Source organism: Atta colombica, unplaced genomic scaffold (assembly GCF_001594045.1).
Source record: "Atta colombica isolate Treedump-2 unplaced genomic scaffold, Acol1.0 scaffold257, whole genome shotgun sequence".
Lineage (NCBI taxonomy): Eukaryota > Metazoa > Arthropoda > Insecta > Hymenoptera > Formicidae > Atta > Atta colombica.
The window spans coordinates 356178-375818 of NW_017259356.1; the positions used below are offsets into that span (position 1 = coordinate 356178).

At 39.6% G+C, this 19641-nt stretch overlaps 1 protein-coding gene across 6 annotated transcripts in view; it reads left to right on the top strand.

Moving 5' to 3' along the window:
* Window positions 1-19641, top strand: part of LOC108689105 (CUGBP Elav-like family member 4) — a 672688-nt gene that overhangs the window by 181369 nt on the left and 471678 nt on the right. The window lies entirely within an intron of this gene.

Genomic DNA, 19641 nt, shown 5'->3' on the forward strand with positions numbered 1-19641 from the left:
GAATATTTATCTCATTTGTCTCAACCCTGCTGATTATGCCAAAATAATAAAAAAAGAAAATTTCATCTTTTGATAAAAAGTTTGACCACGAGAGCTATATGATGGGTCTTATAGAGCTTTTACGGTCAATTCTCGTGAAACATCAGATTGCTTTATTTTACGAGTCACAAATATCGCATCGTCCAAGATGAAAGAAATGCACAAAGCCTCCTTACTTCCCCCGCGAAACGTAACCGTGTTCATCTTATTTGATGCAGTACTAAAACAAAATTGCCAGAGCTATTTTGATCTCAACGATTCTTCTGAATAGTCTGATATACCTACGCGTTAATACATCCAATAAATTCCATATCGATTGCCATAATAATATTACACATTCTTTCCAAAAGTATTTTCTCGTTTGCGTATCCTCAATCCGCTTACATATCGCTCTTCCATCTTAATGTAATGAAAAAACATAATGAATATTCACGCGTCACCACATACTGTGATAACGTGACAGCTGTGGAACGTAAATATGCTAATAATAAATATTCCATATTGATCACATACGTACGTCACGCAAGTTTTAGATAGAATTTCTGAGATTCACGCAAAATGCGGCCTCTCCCAAGCAATGACGGGGCGGGGAGAGAAAAGGAATGATAGCTAAGGCGGTAAAACCGAATTCTCCGAAGCCGATGGGATTTCACGGACTTTCCATCGGTGCTATGATAACCGTGTTGGTTACCTTCTGCACCATCTAACGGTACATCCCGGGCACCAAGAACGGTGGGCAGGCGGAGAAAATCCAATTGGCAAATTCCTGAGCGTCACTGGACCGCGAAATAGGGTGGCGGGTGCGGCCGTTGCTACTTCCATCTCTCGGGGTAGCGATTGTGACGACGGTGGAAATGGTGGTGCGAGATGCGAGAGAAGAGCTTATAAATTGCATACGATAACGCTATCCCGAAACTCCATCGCCACGTGTCCAGTCAAGATTGCGCTTCGACCCTTCCAATTGATTTATTTAATATCGCGGTTCGCCTCGTCGAGGAAAGAGAAGAAAAAAGAGGAGTGGCTGATAGATCGGGAAAGATTTTCTTAAATGGATGATCTTTCATTTTAATAGTAAGAATATGCATACAATTGTATATATTCAGCAAGTAATATATTATACAGTCAATGATACAAGAGTGTTGTCAGTTGTTCTGTGAAAACACTGAGTATATTAAAAATTAAAGTTATATTTTAAAATTACATTCAATAATTTAAAGTACTTTAGTATTCAATAATTTAAAACAACATTAAATACCGTCCGTTACATTCAATAAAATGCATTTATTGAATGTAAAGGACGGCGTTCAATCACCATTATTATTGATTATAGCTTGTCGTCATGTTTTCCACGAGACGTGGTTTTTACGAGATTTTCACAAACGTAAAATGACATCGATCAGTGGATTGATCTTCGGAAACAAATCTAATTTAAAATATCTGAAGTATTCATAAAGATGAAGCTTCAAGAAACACGAATATTTACTTTGAAACTGTTAGCACATTAAAAAGATGTGAAGACTTTTTTTACCCAAATCTTTAAGCAAAATTTTGTGGCATGTCTCGACAACAGCTAATCAATAATAATAGCGAATATGTTTTTAAAATAGAACTTCAATTATCAAAGTATTCGGTTTTTTAGAAAACTGCTGACATACTCACTAACTGTATAAGAATCGACATTAGATAAGATATTGATATTAGAAAATTTGATGCATATATTTTTTATATTAAGCTATGTATCTCTTCTTATAATTTATTAATGTTACACGAATTAAGGAATATTACCCACATATCTTTGAATGATAATTCTCTGCCGAAGAAAAAACTTCGATTGTTTCTGTCACGTCGCGTTTTATTTGCAACATGGTTCCGGAGCCATTGTATCTTGCCACGAGATGAAATTTGGCACGCTTTACGAATCCCCCTCCTCAAGTCGGCTAAGTGTCGACGAGCCTGTGTTGGTTCCGAAGGAAATATCAAGTGGCAGCAAGATGGCGAGGGAAAAGCATCCGCGCTGTGGATTGGGTTGGAGAGCTTGCTCGCGCTGGGTCCATCTGGAACGGGCTTAAGAGTAACCTGCCGGACAGATTGGAGTTTCTTGGCCCCTTACCAAAGAAGAAAAGCGGAGAGTGGCGGAGGGCGGGAGTGTAGCAGTTGCCGCCGATGTCGGTGATAGTGCTGGGATGTGCTGGCGTAGAAGATGGGTGGAAAGGAAGTGAAGGGAGGGTTGATAGTCGAGCGTGGGAGGAACCGGTAGCACATGGCCTGGTGCCTACGTGCACGCCGGTATCGCTTGGCCCTTGCGGCGACTGGGATCGGCGTATTTACCTACATTGAATCTCTGCCAACCTACAATTACCGGTTACCCATCCTTCCACCCGCTCGCCTGCCTGCTAGCTCAACTCTGTGCTTCTATGCCAAATTCACGAGGCTTGCGTGATGCTAGGTAGATCTGCATAAAGTGTTCATTCGTGGAGCACCGGTTGGCGAAAAGGACAGAGCAATCTGACGATCTCTCAGTCTGCTGTTCGCTTATGAAAATTGCCGTACGCGACCGCGCGCCGATTTTTCAAGAAGAAGAAAATGCGGGAGATGAGAGGAAAGCAGAAAAAAAATAGATCCGAGTAAAAACGCGCACCCGATCGAAAACGTGAGTCATTCTCATCGGATTAAATCTGTTCGGTGACTCGATTATCGCGAGAAGATACTGAGGTGTTAAAACTTTTAATCCTCAACATGAGATATGACGAAAGAGTGTGGATATAACTTCGTTATGCTGCACATGGAACATCCGACTAGATCTTGCTTTTGTGAATATCTGACTCACCCGAAAGACTACGAATTTCTATTTGTATCTATCCCGATACGAGCTTTTACGGCCAGCAGAGCCGCGAGAAATCGAGTGCTGTGAAACGCTGGTGAACGCATTATCTACGCATCGTCGATTTATCCGCACGAATGGCGCCGCGGAATTTCGACGCCTCGTTTTCGGTTTTATCGACAACCCGGGGTTATTCATCATGCGGGACGAGCGAGAACGGTCACGCTTAACAACGCATAAAGTCATCACGTTCATGTATCGTTCGATTTCCTCTCGTAATGCTAAAGCATTGACCTCGATCAACCTTTAGCTCCCAAGCCTTGCTATTCGATGATAGTGAATGCGACCGTGGTGACGTTGCCGCGCGTCCGCTCGGAGATTGAAACAAATATTTTACGAGAACTCCAGAGTTACGGCAATAATAATTAAAAGGTGGTTCTGGCACGCTGTCCCCGGCTGTAAAGTCGGGCGCCAGATATTACCGTCTTTCCGACGATGGTAGTCTCGAGAGGCTTTGATGTTCGCGGCCTTCTTTCCAAGTCCTTGTGCTTCAATTATAGAACGACTTCGGAAAAGTTCCAAGTTGGAGCGCGGCTGAGTGAGCTACGACTTAAATAAATATGCTTGAGATTTTATTACCCAACGTAGATGTTTTTATAAATTTATTATACGTCTGGATAATAATTTAGCTTAGCTTTCTAATAAATTCACACTGACAGAATATTGAAATGCATTACTAAAATTTAGTACATTGTAATTTACGCTTGACATACGAATGAGAATTTAATGATAGACATAAATCAAGAAAACATACATTGATCAAGTTTCTTCTGATTATATTCCCTTTTATATCATGTTTTGTATCTAAATTTGCGCGGAATTGGGTTATGCCCTTGGAAATTGATAGAGCTCCACAAACTCATCATAGGTGGAAGGGTCTGATTTAAATTGTAGCGAAAATCCGCCGAGAGCGTTGTGGTAAAACATCTACTAGGCCGACCGTCTACGGATGACCTAGTTTGAAACTTTTTAGTCTTATTGCATTTACACATGAGTGCAGAAATAAAGACTTCTCCATACATTTTATAAATGCGAACGAAATTATAATAAGTACAGGTATTGATATACAGTCGACATTATAACTGACGTCAGAATGAGATTTTTTGTTTCGCAACTTTTTTTCATGGAGATATATTTCAATATAAGCTCTGAGATAAAAGCAATAATAATTATTATCAAAATAATGTTATCTTCCTAAATTTCTTGGAATGAAATCTCACTTCAAAAGAAAATGTAGTCATTTTTTAAGAAGAGTGAAAATATTTCACTTCTTAAAGAAGAATGACAATTTTCTCTAAAACTGTAACAATCACTTTTTTTCAAGAAGTGAAATATTTTCATTCTTCTTAAAAAAATGACTGTATTTTCACTCTCTTAAATTGAGATTTCACTCCAAGAAATTTAAAGAGATAATATATTAGTGTATATTTACTTATTTTAGTGTATAATAAATATACATTAGTTTGTTTAATAATTAATATTTTATAATTACTATTATAATTATTTATACATTTTTGTTTCGTGAAAGAATAAATTCGGAAAAGTTATCCATGAAATAAAAGGTCTCAACCATTTTGACAGCGATCACAATTGAACGCATAACAAAGTGATGCATCATGCACCTTCCGTCATGCACCTTAAATTTTATAGCAGAATCTTAAAGTCTCGCTCAAATGACTTCACATCGGCTTACCTAGGACGTATCATGCTGGTTCCAGTTATCGGGGATCATTTTCAGTCCCCGAGGGGATCAGGCGAGAGCGGGGCTTAAAGCGAAACGAATCGCCGTCGATACACCTCCATACGTGCACGAAAAGCAGAGTCCTTTTTGCCCACGATACAAACGGATACGATCGCGGCGCCGGCCGGCAGAGTTACGAAATTGCCGCAGAGACGGATTATTTCTCTTTGTTCCGCACACGTTTCCACGATAGCGTCGTTATCTCGCGCCGCAGAATAATCAGAGAGTAATACGTACGTGTATTAGTCGCAAATAGCCTCTCTTCGTGCACATTTATCGCACCGTTCTATTTCACAGCTAATTCTTTTAGCTGTTTCATTCGTACACCTGGAATACATATTACGTCTTCGTTTATTCCCATAAAATGGATTATTTCCTTTATAAACTAAATTCAGAACAGGAATATACGAAGGGATAAATCTTTTACAAATTAAAGCAGCAGTCAGAAAACGCGCCTGCAGCTTTATAAGTACATTTCTCGGAGAACGTTTTATTCAGTTCTATTTTTCCTAATGTAAAAAACTTTATTCACTGAAATCTTGATTTTAAGCTTTCGGTAGCAATTCTGACTTTTTCAGTTTTAAATATTAATAATTATAATTTATTAACTGATACAGCATTTTTTGCAAATTACGTGCGCTCTAAAAATATCAATGTGATTTAATACCATGTCTATATAATTTTCGTTGTGTTGATATTAACTTAATGTAAATTTAACTCTATGGATTTTAAATCCATAGAGTTATTAATATTAATGTCAACACGGTAAGAATTACATAGGCACCATGATATTAAATATTTTTTAGAGAATTATACAGGCATCATGATATTAAATATTTTTTAGAGTGTACATATACATATTGTGAGGATATCTTAGTTAGAAAACAAATCTAAAAGAAGAAAATATTTTTTTATTCGTGTAAATTTGACAGCCATTTAGCAATAGGCATAGAATGTGAACGTGCTTGTTGCACATATTCCGCCGAAAGACCCGTTTCTGTACAGTCTGGAATACATTAGTCGTAGAACAGATTGTCGTACTGTCGTGTAGTTGCGCCGCCGACATACGGAATTGTTCGTATTTGTCAGGAACCGACGACACGGTAGCTGCATGGAGAGGAGGGAACTCTTTTCGGATTGAAGCCAGCTTTAAAGAACACGAATGGAGCCGCGATTCGTACGGAATTTTAAATCGTCGGACCATGAGGTAGCGACGAAAAATAGTCACGACTGCGTGTAAAAAAAAATAGAAGAGGAAGGAAAGTTCCTTCGCGACATTTTTCATCGAGAGATACGATTATCGACGCATACGATAATTTCTTAAACTTGCGGCGTTTGACACTACCAGTTTATTTTCCGTGAAGACGTGTGTTGCGTCGTACGTGCTTGTAGAATCTACCCGTAAAACATTTTCGCAGAAGTATGTATGTACAGAAGTCATTTCCCCGGGGAATCCTGTTTATGATCACTCTCGAGTTATATACGTCGTATGAAGCGTGCCACGTACTTTTTCAGCGACGCGGCTCAGGGCGGCGAGACAGTTAAGACATACGAGGTAGACGCAGGTTGCTCGCGTAACATTATAGTACGCGCACTTATAATCGTGTTGTAAATGGCAGAACGATTTACTTTTGTCGGAGCGTAACATGCTCGAAAACTATCGATGCGTTTATTAAGTCGTCACCAGTTGCGCGTAGAAGATCGTCGTGCCCCAAAAATCCATCACTTTTACGACCATTGGTGCCGCCTTTTATCGATAAGTAGTTCATACGGGTATACGTGCCTCCCTTTCGTGTACTTCATCTCTGTGGCAATACGAAGATGGGTCTCGATCGAACGATGGCGAGGAAAACCGTCCCACCGTATCCACGATTCGTGTCTCTCTGTACAAGGAGGACGGTGCGCGCTCGTGATTATTTAAACGGTTACGGGCCTTTCGGGCGATATAATTTCTTCAATATTTCAGCTCCCATTGGAACGGGCCGCTAAAAGACCACCCACCTACGAAGGTTGGCAGACTTCCACGTCGTCACCGCAAAACTCCTTCATCCGGGAGCGGCGCGGCACCAGTGATTTCGAGGAAACCGCACCATTTCGCATGCATAATACATTCTAATAGCCCGGTACTCCCCGCCCCCTCCCTCGCAGCTCAGCGTCGAATCAGCCACCGCGACCGAAAAGAAGCAACATGAAACGCGATCATTTCGCTCCCTTGTCTTCTTTTGCACGAGAAACGGACTTTCCTACTGCCAACGTCGTCATTGAAATGTCCCTGGTCCGCGACTATTTTCTTTGGCATTTGCGAAGCACTGTTGATGATACGTCTCAGGTTATTCGATCTCATTCCACATTGATGCCCGTTTTAATCTATATTATGCTGACGTTCGCCAAAAAATCGTGATCTGTGCTCATATCGCTATGTTATACCTTCTTTGAAATATAGAAGATTGTCGTGTATTGATTACTTGTACTCGAATCAGTTCTTAAAAAACAAACTACGAACGTGTACCATTTCCTAATCCTTTAATAGTCTTTCTTTCTTTCTATCGTTTTCTTCAGCGATAAACTGTAAAAGTAGGCCGTAAATAGTGAGCGGTTTGTCGCTGTCGCGTCTGGAGTTCCGTCGTACTTCGGCTCGAGATCCCTTACACGAGATAGGGCTTTGTGCACATCATTGAGGATTTCCCTCAGACGCGCTTTTCACATAGCCATCGTTGGCATCAGCATTACGTAAGGAAGAAAAATGTCGCGCTTACAGTTTCCCCGCGTACTCATAGGTATGCTTCATTAACTTTCATTCGAGAAAATTTTCAGCTGTTAGCTTAAACCTTTTAGAATTATGCTTAAAAGATACCATCAGCAAAATGACTAACGTACACGAAAGAGATTTTGCATATCAAGAAGCTGCAAGTCTCTTTCCAAGAAAGTCGAATTTCATATCTGATTTTAGTTTTCAAGACATCTTCACTGTAGAAGTCTTAGACGAACTTCTTGCAAGAATCGATCCACTGTTAGCGACAGTGAGAAAATCCCTTCTTTAAACTTTTAATTGCAAAAAGGCAGGCGCAAGGGAACAAATCATTCGCAGGGCCAGGAGAAGCGGCATAACAAGGAAAATCATACTAAAGTTTCTTTCCTCGAGTAGTCAGCTTTAAGCCCCACTCTTATTATTTGAAATTAAAATCTACGCGCGAAGAGCGTCGGCATTGCCGACCCTCGAAATTTGGCCGGTGCACTGATGAGGAGGTTGAATGAAAGAGGTTACTTGGTCGCCTGGAGGACTTAGTGCTTTTTATTATAAGAAAAAAAATACTGCTCGAGGGAACCTTCCTGTGGAAGCCCTTTTGTGGCACTCGACACCTATCGTAGGAGAAAGAGAGAAAAAGAGAAAGACAGCAATTCTTTTTCGCTGCGATTGTTGCCTTTTGACAAGAGCGAAAAAGAACGCTAGTGTGAGAAAAACGTGAACGACGTAGCGTGGCGTAGGTTGGAGGAATGGGAAACTTTTAATTGAATAGTAGGATGCCACGTCTCCCGCGATGTTGAAGCATACCAGCTGGAAAATCAATTGGATATCGGAGATTACGACGTGAGGGCTTTGCTGATACGACCTCGAGAGACGGAAGAGGAGAACGAAGAAGAAAACGGGAAGAGGTAGTGGAGGGAAAAAGAGACAGAAGCTCTCGAGAGCCTTTCAGTTACCCGAAGGCTTCGGTCATTGATCCGCACATAAAGTACACAAGATGCCACAAATGCCTTAACACATGAGGCTGCACCAATTTTTAACTTCGCCTCGTATCAGAGCGCAGACTTTAAAATGATTCTTGGTGTTTTAATCTCGCCGTATATTTCCCGAGATTCGTCTACCAAGAGAATTGCATTGCTTTTTAATTTCGTTTTTTACACAGTTTGAAAAATATATTAAATTCAATTCAATTTAAATTTAAAATCAGTTTTTAATTAAATAAGCAAAAAATTAAATTCAATCGAGATTCCGAATTACTTTTTTTTTTTATTAATGGCGCAATCCATTATTTAGCTTTCAATCGCATCAATAAATGTCGAATGTATAAAGTTGTAAAGTTCAGTGAATTAGCTGTTTTGCCTAGAATAACTAACAGTCAAAAAAGATACAAAAATTATGCAACATTTAGAGTTCACACGTTAAAATACGAATTTATCTATTAAAGCATTTGTGGTACCTAGTATATACATTGCTGATACCTACTTTATTGACACTACAAATCTCCAAACTTCATCTTGGTAGATGGAACATACATCTCGGATACACTTTTCTCGCACGAATGATGATCGATATTTTCTCACCTCGACAAATGGTCTCGATAATACACCGACAATCTGACATGAGAAATAATACGAAGCGAAATAATTTTCTGTTCCAGCGAAAAACGGAGGTTCAGTTCTAGGGATGATAAGCTACTCTAATTAGAGCTTCGTATTCGGCTGCATCAGCTGGTTAGATATCAATATACTATTCGAGAGAATTGTAGATTCCTTCTTTGTGAATAATTCGATTTGAATCTAAGGATACCCCTGTATGCATTCAGTATATTATGAGTACGCGCTAGGGTTATAGGGTGTCTAAAAACATTGCACGTCACGGTATTCGCGCGGCTGGAGGCGGTTCAACACGTGCATCCTCACGGGAGTCCCCGAGAAGAGTCGAAAAGATGCGACCATCGAGGAACGGAAGGAACCGACGAGGGCGAAGACGAGGGAGAGACGGCAGCGGTGACTAAGGTGGAGGGTGCTCCCGCGGGAATCTTCTAAATTTAATATAGAGTCAATTGGAGAGAACCTAATAAAATTGCTACCGCCTGAAGCTACGAGGCGGTCGGGTTTTCGTCCCCGATGGCGTCCCCAAACGTCTGAGAAATCGCCGGAGATGCAGCGTTAAACATCGCCGCTGTAAATCGATCGAAAAGCACATCGATGAGAAACTTTTAAGTTTTTGTTTTTTGCAAAATTGGTTGCGCGGTTGCTATGAGAGAAACAATCTACTTTAAACTTTTGATAAAAGGGAAAATGAGATTTGTGTCGCATAAAAATAAAAAGTAAAATCGAGATTCAAATGAAACAAGAAAAAAGTAATTTAAAATATTTATAGATTGAGAATCAATGTCGTTTCATATTTGGCTCGTTAGACGCAGTATTCGCGAATTGCATTGAATGCTCATTTGTTTCAAAATAATCGCGGCGACCGCCGCAAAGCGCGACTATCGTTAATCCTCATTAATTATTCGATGATACAAGCGCGTTAAATAAATTCTATCTGTCTGTGTAACGCGACATGTATTATGCCAAAGATAATACAAACTGTTGTACGAATTGTATTTTCGGGATTCCCTTTCCCAATGGAACGGCCATGATTATTATCACCGTGTACGACAACAGAGCGCCAAATTAAAAAGCGCATTACATCGCGTCCTCGAATAGAGACGCTCCGTATGATTTTGTATACGCTCGCGACATTTTCGTATCGCGCGTATAATTATTTCCGTGTAATCATCGTAATATCGTGCATGACTACATGCAATTATTGCGCCGCATGCGGACGCGATGTTAACAAATTTCAATTAGTGAATCCGTCATATTCCACACGGGAACAATAACATTATGCATTTTAAAAGCATCCCTCCCTGTTATTTCGAAAGGGATTGGATTGCGTCTTGCTCAAAAATCTCGCGCGTTAGCAGCGCCCACTCATTTACATTCCGTTCACAGCGGATAATGAAACCAGGAGAAAAACCGACGGCGATTTAACGGGAATCAGCCAGCGAATAATGAAACTGCTTAGTATTCTTAGCGCCCGGGGGCGGAGATGAAATAATTAAAACGAAACGGAAGATCGAAAGTTATGGAGCCGGCAAAGGGTGCTTTCTCTTTAAGCGAACTTTCACGTCATCCTGTGGGGAGCATGACCCGGAGACCTCCTCTCTCTTAAAAGTTTTTTCAATTATGGATTTAAAGCGAAGCTTCTTCTAAAATATATGGAATATTTTCGATAATATTTTTTTTCCTCTCTACCAAATTTAATTTACTACACATACGTACAATAATATTTCCGATATTGACTATTCTAGGAACTGGTGGTCGAAATCTCGCTGTGCCAATTTTTATGAATTATTTGTTTAAATAAAAGCAGCTATATCGCGAGAATTTTTCTGAAAATACAAACTATACGGAACATTTGAATTATTTAAAATGTACAAATAAATACAATATCTACGCGACATGCGGACCACTTCTATTCGTAAAATATTTATGTTACGATGGATCCGCGAGTGCGCTTTGATACTGCCCGCGGCTTGGCTAAATGGACGAAAATATTTGCTCACAGTCTGCATGGTCTCCAATGATGGTTACGTACGATATTTTATTATATACGTAATGGCTTCTTCCCCTAACCGACTCATACAGTTCTTCGAGATTATTTATTCGGCAGATTTCCGCGGGATACGCGATTCTGGCGAAACCGGATACCGCCTACGGTAATGCACCCGAGCCGACAGGCCACGCGTGCGAGGGGAGTGGAGCGCAGGGATGAAATAGAGCAAAAAAGGACTGAATAAAACACGAAATAGCAGTTAGCGAAGAAAAATACGTTGCTCGGCGTTGGTACGTTGAGTTATTCTCTCTGTCGCGAGTTCAAAGCTGCCAGAATGCCCGGCAGAACCCTTTGTGTTCGGCATCGAGAGAGTTTTTCCGTTGCACCCGCGTCCCATATACTTCTACCTTTTTTCACGATCGGGGATTCCTCACTGTCGCGGATAACAAAGTTGCGCCGGGAACATCGTAGTAGTTACTCGCAGCGCGCGCGCCGCGTTTGTACAGTATGGTATCACGAAAAGTGCTTTGTGCCCGATACGTATCCAAGTATTATAACGTCTCTCCAGCAAAATACGGCTTTCGGCTTCCTTTTTATAGAAAGCAACCGGTCATTGAGCGATTCAATTTATTTGTAAATAAAATACCGGAGGATATTTCTGATGGAAAAGATAAAACCTTTTTCTCTGCCTGTCGATATTTTAATCTAAAATTTATATGATGGAACTGCAAATTTTTGCACAGTGAAGTTAAGATTTTATTTTTACGAGTTTGCGTGATGATTTAAAATGTACATTAGGAATGGTAGGTCTAGGATTGTGATATGATGATGTGATTTTACAACGTCAACCGTATTAACTTCTATTCGAATTTATGGATACTTGTCTCACATCTTTTTTCCATGAATCCAACAATGACGTACGCAGAAGCACGTATCCTATCTGGACTTCAGTTTAGCGCATTATGACACGCTGATCGATCAGGGTGCGTGTAGAATAGTCTGCGTGTTTCTCGCTTCGTTCGTTCACGAGGACGCTTGCATTCCCAACGCATTGCGTGCCAAGCCATACTAATCCGCACCGTTACAACCCCTACCGCGATGATAAGCATACTGACGCCCGCACTTCGTGCAGCGCTCCTTGTCTACAACTAAAAATGCTCCGATATGTCTTATCGTCGTGAAATATTACTTATTTCGATTCTCTCTCAGATTTGTTATCGGCCAATCATACATACTTTTTCATTACATAATCTATTAATAAAATGCTACGTATTCAGTACATATTAATTGAAATTTTCAAGACACTACAAATTTGACAATTTATAGTGTCTACAAGACAAAAGATTATATTATAATGATATTACATAAACAGCTTTATATGACTATATTAATGATTATATTATAATGATATTACATAAACAGCTTTATATTGCAGTTTAAACAATTGTCACTGTGTATTTCTGTCAATTACGTGCAATCGAGTATTTAATAAAGGGAGATAAATAAATTAATATATCAACATATCACGACAAAAACAGGTTTAATAATATTATAGCAAACTCATTAGGCGTAAAAGGAAAACGCGAGCTATGTCGTTTTAATAATGTCGTTTTAAAAACGATCGCTCGTAAGTGATCGCGAAATGAATTTAGAACGTATTAGACACGCTATAACCCTTCACGTTTGCATCTATATAAATTATACGAGCATGTATACCTGATAATCATATGCATGAGACTCTGGTGCACATGCATGCTGCATAGTCGTTCCGTTTCTAAGATAACGAGCAACTTTTTCTCAATTATTATTGCGCTAGAACGTGATAAGGAGATCTGCATTGGCTATTAGACCATTATCGTTCCAGATTACGCAATATATGTAGATTACGATTAGCTACGCTGTCTGCATTTCAGACTTATATAAAAGCATCGTTTGTGTGTCCTGGCAGAACGATAATCGTTCGATGAAACAGATAAGATCTCTCTCCGAGAAGTAGTAGTTTCCCATATTTGCACGTATTTTCGGTCAATTATTTTTGACGCGCTCGCAGAAGCCATCCTATTTTAATATCGCCCGTGATATTATTTGTAAATTTTCGCTTTTAATACGAAAACCAGTAGAACAGCAATGTATAAACGTTCCGCTTTTGTCTGCAATTCGAAACGTGAATAATGTTCTTTCCATTAGTTGGATCCATTATGCCGCGCAAAACTACATAGAGTATACATACATAGAGTATACATTTCTCTTCTTTTTTGGATGAACGCATCGATATATGGGCGTTGCTCGTATAATACCCCTTCCCAAGGGCGTAAATATACTTCACAAAGAGCTTCAAACCACATCGCCCGCCGAAAGTGACAAAGGCATTAAAAGAGCCATAAATTCAAATTAGCGGCCAGTTTTACTCAATTTTCGCGAGGACCTGTTACATAACTTTTTGTTAACGGGCTACGCATTCCCCCACTGTGACCGTTGCCATTCGCTCCATGTGTCTAGACCGTATTAGCACACCCCCCCCCCTTTGCCCCTCCAGATATATTGGACCACTCCTCTCTCTCCGGTTTAATTACATATTATAGGCGTCGGCTATACCTTGTTGTTGGTAAATGCGCGAATAAATATTCATAAATATTCGTGAAACCCTGTATCGGGAAAGCATTTTGCTTATTGCCCGCCGCGCTGCAGAATTATCAAGTTCGCGACTAGGGTGCATTGATATTCTACCTTCTAATCCAAAATTCAACGGTTAAAATTACCCGCATTCTCGTTCATCGCATAGATACATGGTATTTTTAGTATATCGCAATATCGCGATATCGCCGTGGGCTATGTGATTTACTTATCGAGAGCTAATTGACAAATGGATAACCATTTTGAGGGTTTAGCGTCACGATATATAATTTAACACCCGAGGGATATCAATCGATTATTGAGGTTTACCACAACGAGTCTGCTTGATTTAATGCAATCAAAAATTTGCACAAATCGATTTCGTTAAAAATGTCGATATCTTTCGGTAACGATAAGAGGGAACATTTTTCTATGGATTTGCTCGATGTGAATTACGTTCTAATGATAAAATCACGGAATCAGATATCACGTTTTTGACGATAAAAATTCATGATTGAATTGGATTTCAAGCTGGCGGCCGATCCGCAGCTATACTAGCGACGATTAAAGATATCACCGATTCATATCGCCACTTGAATACGAAAGCAGCGTTTACAGTATTTCTAATTTATGACGTTGCCTTTGCAATGGTAATATCCGTGTAAACCACGGTAACACGTACCGGTATTGCGTACTGGTTCATTCGGATTGTTCGGTAGGAAGATATGGCTTAAATTCAGGGTTTATGGTTTCTCATACGTAAATGAACGCCGCGACGACTCTGGTTGGCCTTCCTTCCTTCATCCTATACGTATGCGACTGGCTCTCTCCGCGAAAACCAAAGGGCGTCATACATTTTTGAATGCACTTACCTGAGTGCTCTTAAGTACCGCGCCTGATATGCGCGCTGGTTTTATACCGTATGAAATATGACAGAGCTAAAATGACATTTCCAATATTTCCGCGGCAACGAAGGCACGCAGTGCCGCGAAAATTCAAGTTGAGAGTACTATCTCTTTCTTTGTAAGAATATATAACTACGGCTTGCTGCCGTAAATATTTATATTATTTAAAATGCGATTGTATTATCTTTATATTGGGAATGAAAACTAAAACTTAATAATCAAATTAATCTTTTGTAGCGTATTCAATTTAATGTAGATTCCAAATATTTTCGACAATAATAGTAATTTGATAAAATGCTAGATGTTATACCTTCGTCATTTGTCGGATCAGAGACAAATTTAAAATTAGATTTTTGAAAAATGTCACATTACAGACAAATTCGGTATATCCAGATAAGTCGGAAAAAATCTAATTTAGTTTTTACGATTTAACAATAGATACCCAATCGTTGTTTTAACTGGATAAATAGAAAATAAATGCTATTTATTTTGCTATTTACGTGAACATTTCAATCGCAGATATTTTTACGATATTAATACACTTTATAAATTAGAAACGTATATAAAAAATACATAAATTTTTCTAAGCTTTTCTTCTCTCATCTAGAAAAAGAATCTCGAATATTTGATCCTTTACATTTTCATGTTTCTCGGATCTCGCGCACGATTGATTATACGAAACGGAAATTTGATTATGCAATTGGTCACGAACGCGTTATTTCTTTTTAGTGTAGCTGTCTCGAAAGTAATATCTTGTCGCGCGAATTGGTGTTATCGGCGAATGATTTGTAGTTTGGGACATGGCACTTACGCGTTACACGTACGTAATTTGCTAGCCGTGATGATTGTAACGTAGGCGGTACGTGCTATGCCGGTATTGTTTACCGTTCGAATTGACATATGCGGCACGCAGTTACACCTGCACGCTGTAGTTCTCGTTCGGAATACAAGCGGCCGCATCGGGCCAGACCGCGCCGCATCGCGAGTCAGACACCGCGCGTCGCGTCGCGTCGCGTCGCGTCCCGTCGCGTTGCGTGCTCGCGTCGCGTTTCATGCACATATTACCACCGATGCAACGCGCGAAAGAGGACAATAAGTATAATTATTATAAACCCGACAGCGCAGCGCGATCGCAAAATGCACCTCGCACGAGACCGCACCGGGAATAGTCGCATGCACGAGGATAACACGCTTCATGTTATAATCAAAGGGCGCGGCAGGAAGTTGCATATATATCGAAATCACCATCTGTAGTCGATATTACATTGTTGCGTTTGTACATACGTAGGTTATCCATGTGAAACAAAATGAGTTAGCCACAATATGAGGTATTGTTGTTCATCAGCAATAAATTGAGTAAGTTTTAAATTGAAAATTAGAGCAAATGACAGAATTAATCGGAATATTTTAATTGTAGATTACTTTAATTACGATCTATAAATAGTTATTTACGATATTTCAATGACGCATAATTGATGCGGAATAATTTTTTGGTGTACACTGTGCATTGGAAATAAAATACGTCTCCACAAATGGTTGTGGCTGACGTCATAACTTTAGATTTATTAGGCGAGTTATAAATCTACTTTCTACCACAGAAGCGTTGGTATCCATCATGGCCAGTCAGGCCAAAGAAAACGTCGTTACATTGTAATAAATCCTTGTAAAATAAAAGTGTTCTTTGAACGCGTCATCAATCTTAGTAACGTCAGTCCTTAAACAGGGAAACGAATCAAAAGGACGGTATATAAGACATTCTTATTACCATTCTTATAATGTTTTGGAGAAAAGATTTGTCAAATATCATAAAATTTTCACTGTGATATACGCACATTTTGTGAAATTGTGTATCTTTCCATACTGTAAAATTCATAATATTTCATAATGTATAATTATTTCTAATCATTTTTATAGATCGCCATTACTTCTATCAACATGTAATTTTACTAAAACAACAATTTTACTAAAACAGAGTTAAACAATTTAATTAAAAAAATATATTTAATTTAATTCATTTAATTTAATAATAAACAACAAGTTTAGTTTATTATTTATTAAGTACACACGTTAATATAAATGTTTTTTAATTTTAAATTTATTTTGAAACTAAATACAGAAATGGATTGAATTTAACATATATGGAAATTAAAATATAATAAAATATTATGTAACTCAAGATTGCCATTGCGATAATAAATTAACAATGAAGCTAATTAAGTATGGCATTTTTTTTCTAAGATATTAATAGAAATCATAATTCATTGTTGTCGTTGTAAAATTATTATTAATATCTTTGCCGCGCGATGACTCTTGACATCAGACGAAAAGTTCGAAGATTTCTCTCGAGACTCAGCGAGCGAGACTCGTTCTCCCTATTGTACTTGTATTACCAGGTCCCCGGCGCAATATTCCGTTTTGTAGCGTCCTCAGTCCCTTTCGTCCTTCATTTTCACTCCGACCTGCTTTCTATTCTGCTTTTGCTTGATTTTCGACGTTATCCTGATGTCATCGTGAAAAATAAAGCTTCTTTTAGGGGAGCTCCTCCACGGTCTTCGAAGCTTCTGATTAAAAGTTTTACACTATGACGTAATTCAAAATATTTATCCACTCGTCGTAGAAGACGGACACATAGTGCAGTTACGGTGATATAAATCACCATAATACTTACATCACTTCAGTGGAAAATCTGATTTAAATTGCGCTTGATTTAATCTTCATCTTAATTGAATAACATAATCATGTTTATTTCTTTTTTCTTCCTTTTTCCTGGATACATTTTTACCATTTCGAATCCGATTAAAATGTTTTATTATCGTTAATGTTAATTTATGTACAATTAAATATTGACATAATATTGACAACTACGTTAAATATAAACTGTTTATTAAGTGTTAAACGTGATCTGACTATTTTTTAAAAATATACTAAAGATTCTCTTGTTTTTTCTGTTTCAGGTAAGCATGAAGATCTTATAGGTATTTCGACTGTGTTGGTACCAATGTTTTGATCCTTACTATCATTATAACTTGATACGAATTACATAATAAATACATTACATTATATAAGCGCAACGAGATACAAAATATTTTAATTTTTCAAATTCAATATAGCGAATCGAAAATAGAACATAAAGTTCGCTAACGCTTAACATCGCACGGAGAGGAACAAAACAGCGGTACCCAACGTACGATTTCAGTATGAAGTGCACAGCCCTTATCCGGGTGGCTCTCACGCGACAGCCAGCCAGTCCGCCGGCTGCGCCGCCGTTCGTAAAGGTGGGTGCACACGACTATGACAAAGTAAAGTATATTAAGCTCATCGGCATGCAGAGTTCGCTCGGGCCGGCTTAATACGCGAACCGGGAAGCCCGGGTACATCCACCCTCCCCTACAGCCTCCCTCTTGCCACCTACCTCTACCTAGCTACCTAGCAGCCCATCCACCGATGCCACCGACCTACGGTTCACTGAAGTATCTGCCGCGGTGTCTGCAGGGTGCGTGCCTCTCGCGCTATCCACCTTCTCCACCTTCGTCTCCGTTCTCGACCCTCCGAAGCTTTCGAAAGCCCGCCGCCCGCCGTTACCCTCTCACCGACCCTTCTCATCCTCTCGCTCCACCGCTCCACTGCTTTCCCTTGCCCCACACAACCCGAACCAGTCTTCTTCTCGAACCACCATCCTCCTCCACGGCCCGCACACTTACGGCGAACTACGACGTGCCACGGGAATACAATAATTCCCGTGGGCGGCCGTATCTTTTTCCCCGTAACACAACGCCGCGAAAAAGCGGCCGTGTCGCGCCGTGAATATTAACGAGCCCTGCGGGGGTGCACTGCAGCGACGTGTAAGATGGCAGGACCTACTCGGTTCCACGGTAGAGACTCGAAGGTTTCGAATGGAGAATCGAGGCAGGTTGGAGCAGGTTACTTTTACGTATATCATGTCTGACACGTGGTTACGTTTTCATTCATTTTAAAACTGATCTGCCATCGTTAATAATAATTTACTGATGAATAAAGGATAAGGGATGTATATATGTTTCTGAAGAAACATGTAATATGTAGAAATATAATAATTTCTCGTTAATATAATTTTACTTTAATTTTCGATATAGTTTCTATAATTGAGTCTTGAGTATTTTTCGTTTTTGAATAGTAGACAAGATTTAGGACGCGCACTCGAAGATGCAATCAAATTTCTTGAATAGAATCCGATTTCGATTTAAGTCTAGAATTCCGATGGTCTTGGAAAACCGGCGAAATTACTCATCGAAATCTTTTCTGCAGTTTTAATGAGTTATCCATAGACATGAATAAAAGACCTCTTCGAACAATTAGGAGATCGAAGACGTTGGAATAAAGTCAAGATCGAAGAGACGAGAATAGAGTTGAGTAAGGCAGAATGTATACGTAGATGTAAATGCTACAGCATTGCTCGCGTCGTGAGAAATACGCAAACAACGGCGTCGAGAATATCCCGTGTATTAGGACACGGACCAAAGTTTTCGCCTTGGACTGGCGAGGATTACGAAGTGGCGGAATCATGGCATCGTGCCGCTGCGCTTATGTGATGTGTTGCCCGTCAATCGTTGAACTATGGCAGGAAGAAAGTTTCAGCTCGTCCTCTTTCCCACCTCGCGATACCCCTCCGGCTGTCGCGTCCCCAGTCAGCTGCAGCCGTGGAAGTTTTAAGAGAAATGCGAAAGTTGGATAGAGAATGGATAGGGTAGAGCTATCTATCGATAGCACGAAATATCTCTATCACTTCTTTCTGCCTACTCTGCTGCCATTCTCCCAATCTTTTGCGACACTACCACCGCGATTTCCCTCTCTCTCTCTCTTTCTCTCTCTTTGTCTTTTCTTCTCGAATGATTCTCGATGTTTGAAAATTCGGCACGGCATATTTGCAACGCAATACGTTTTCGCATAATGATTTCCAGAGACATGATCATCATGACAGTGAAATAAAAGATACTTCTCCTGTGTGGTTGAATGTCGTATTCATGATTATGAGACTCGTTATTTTTTAACGGAAACGAAGCTCTCATAAATACGTGGCTTTCATATCTCTCTCTCTCTCTCTCTCTCTCTCTCTCTCTCTCTCTCTCTCTCTCTC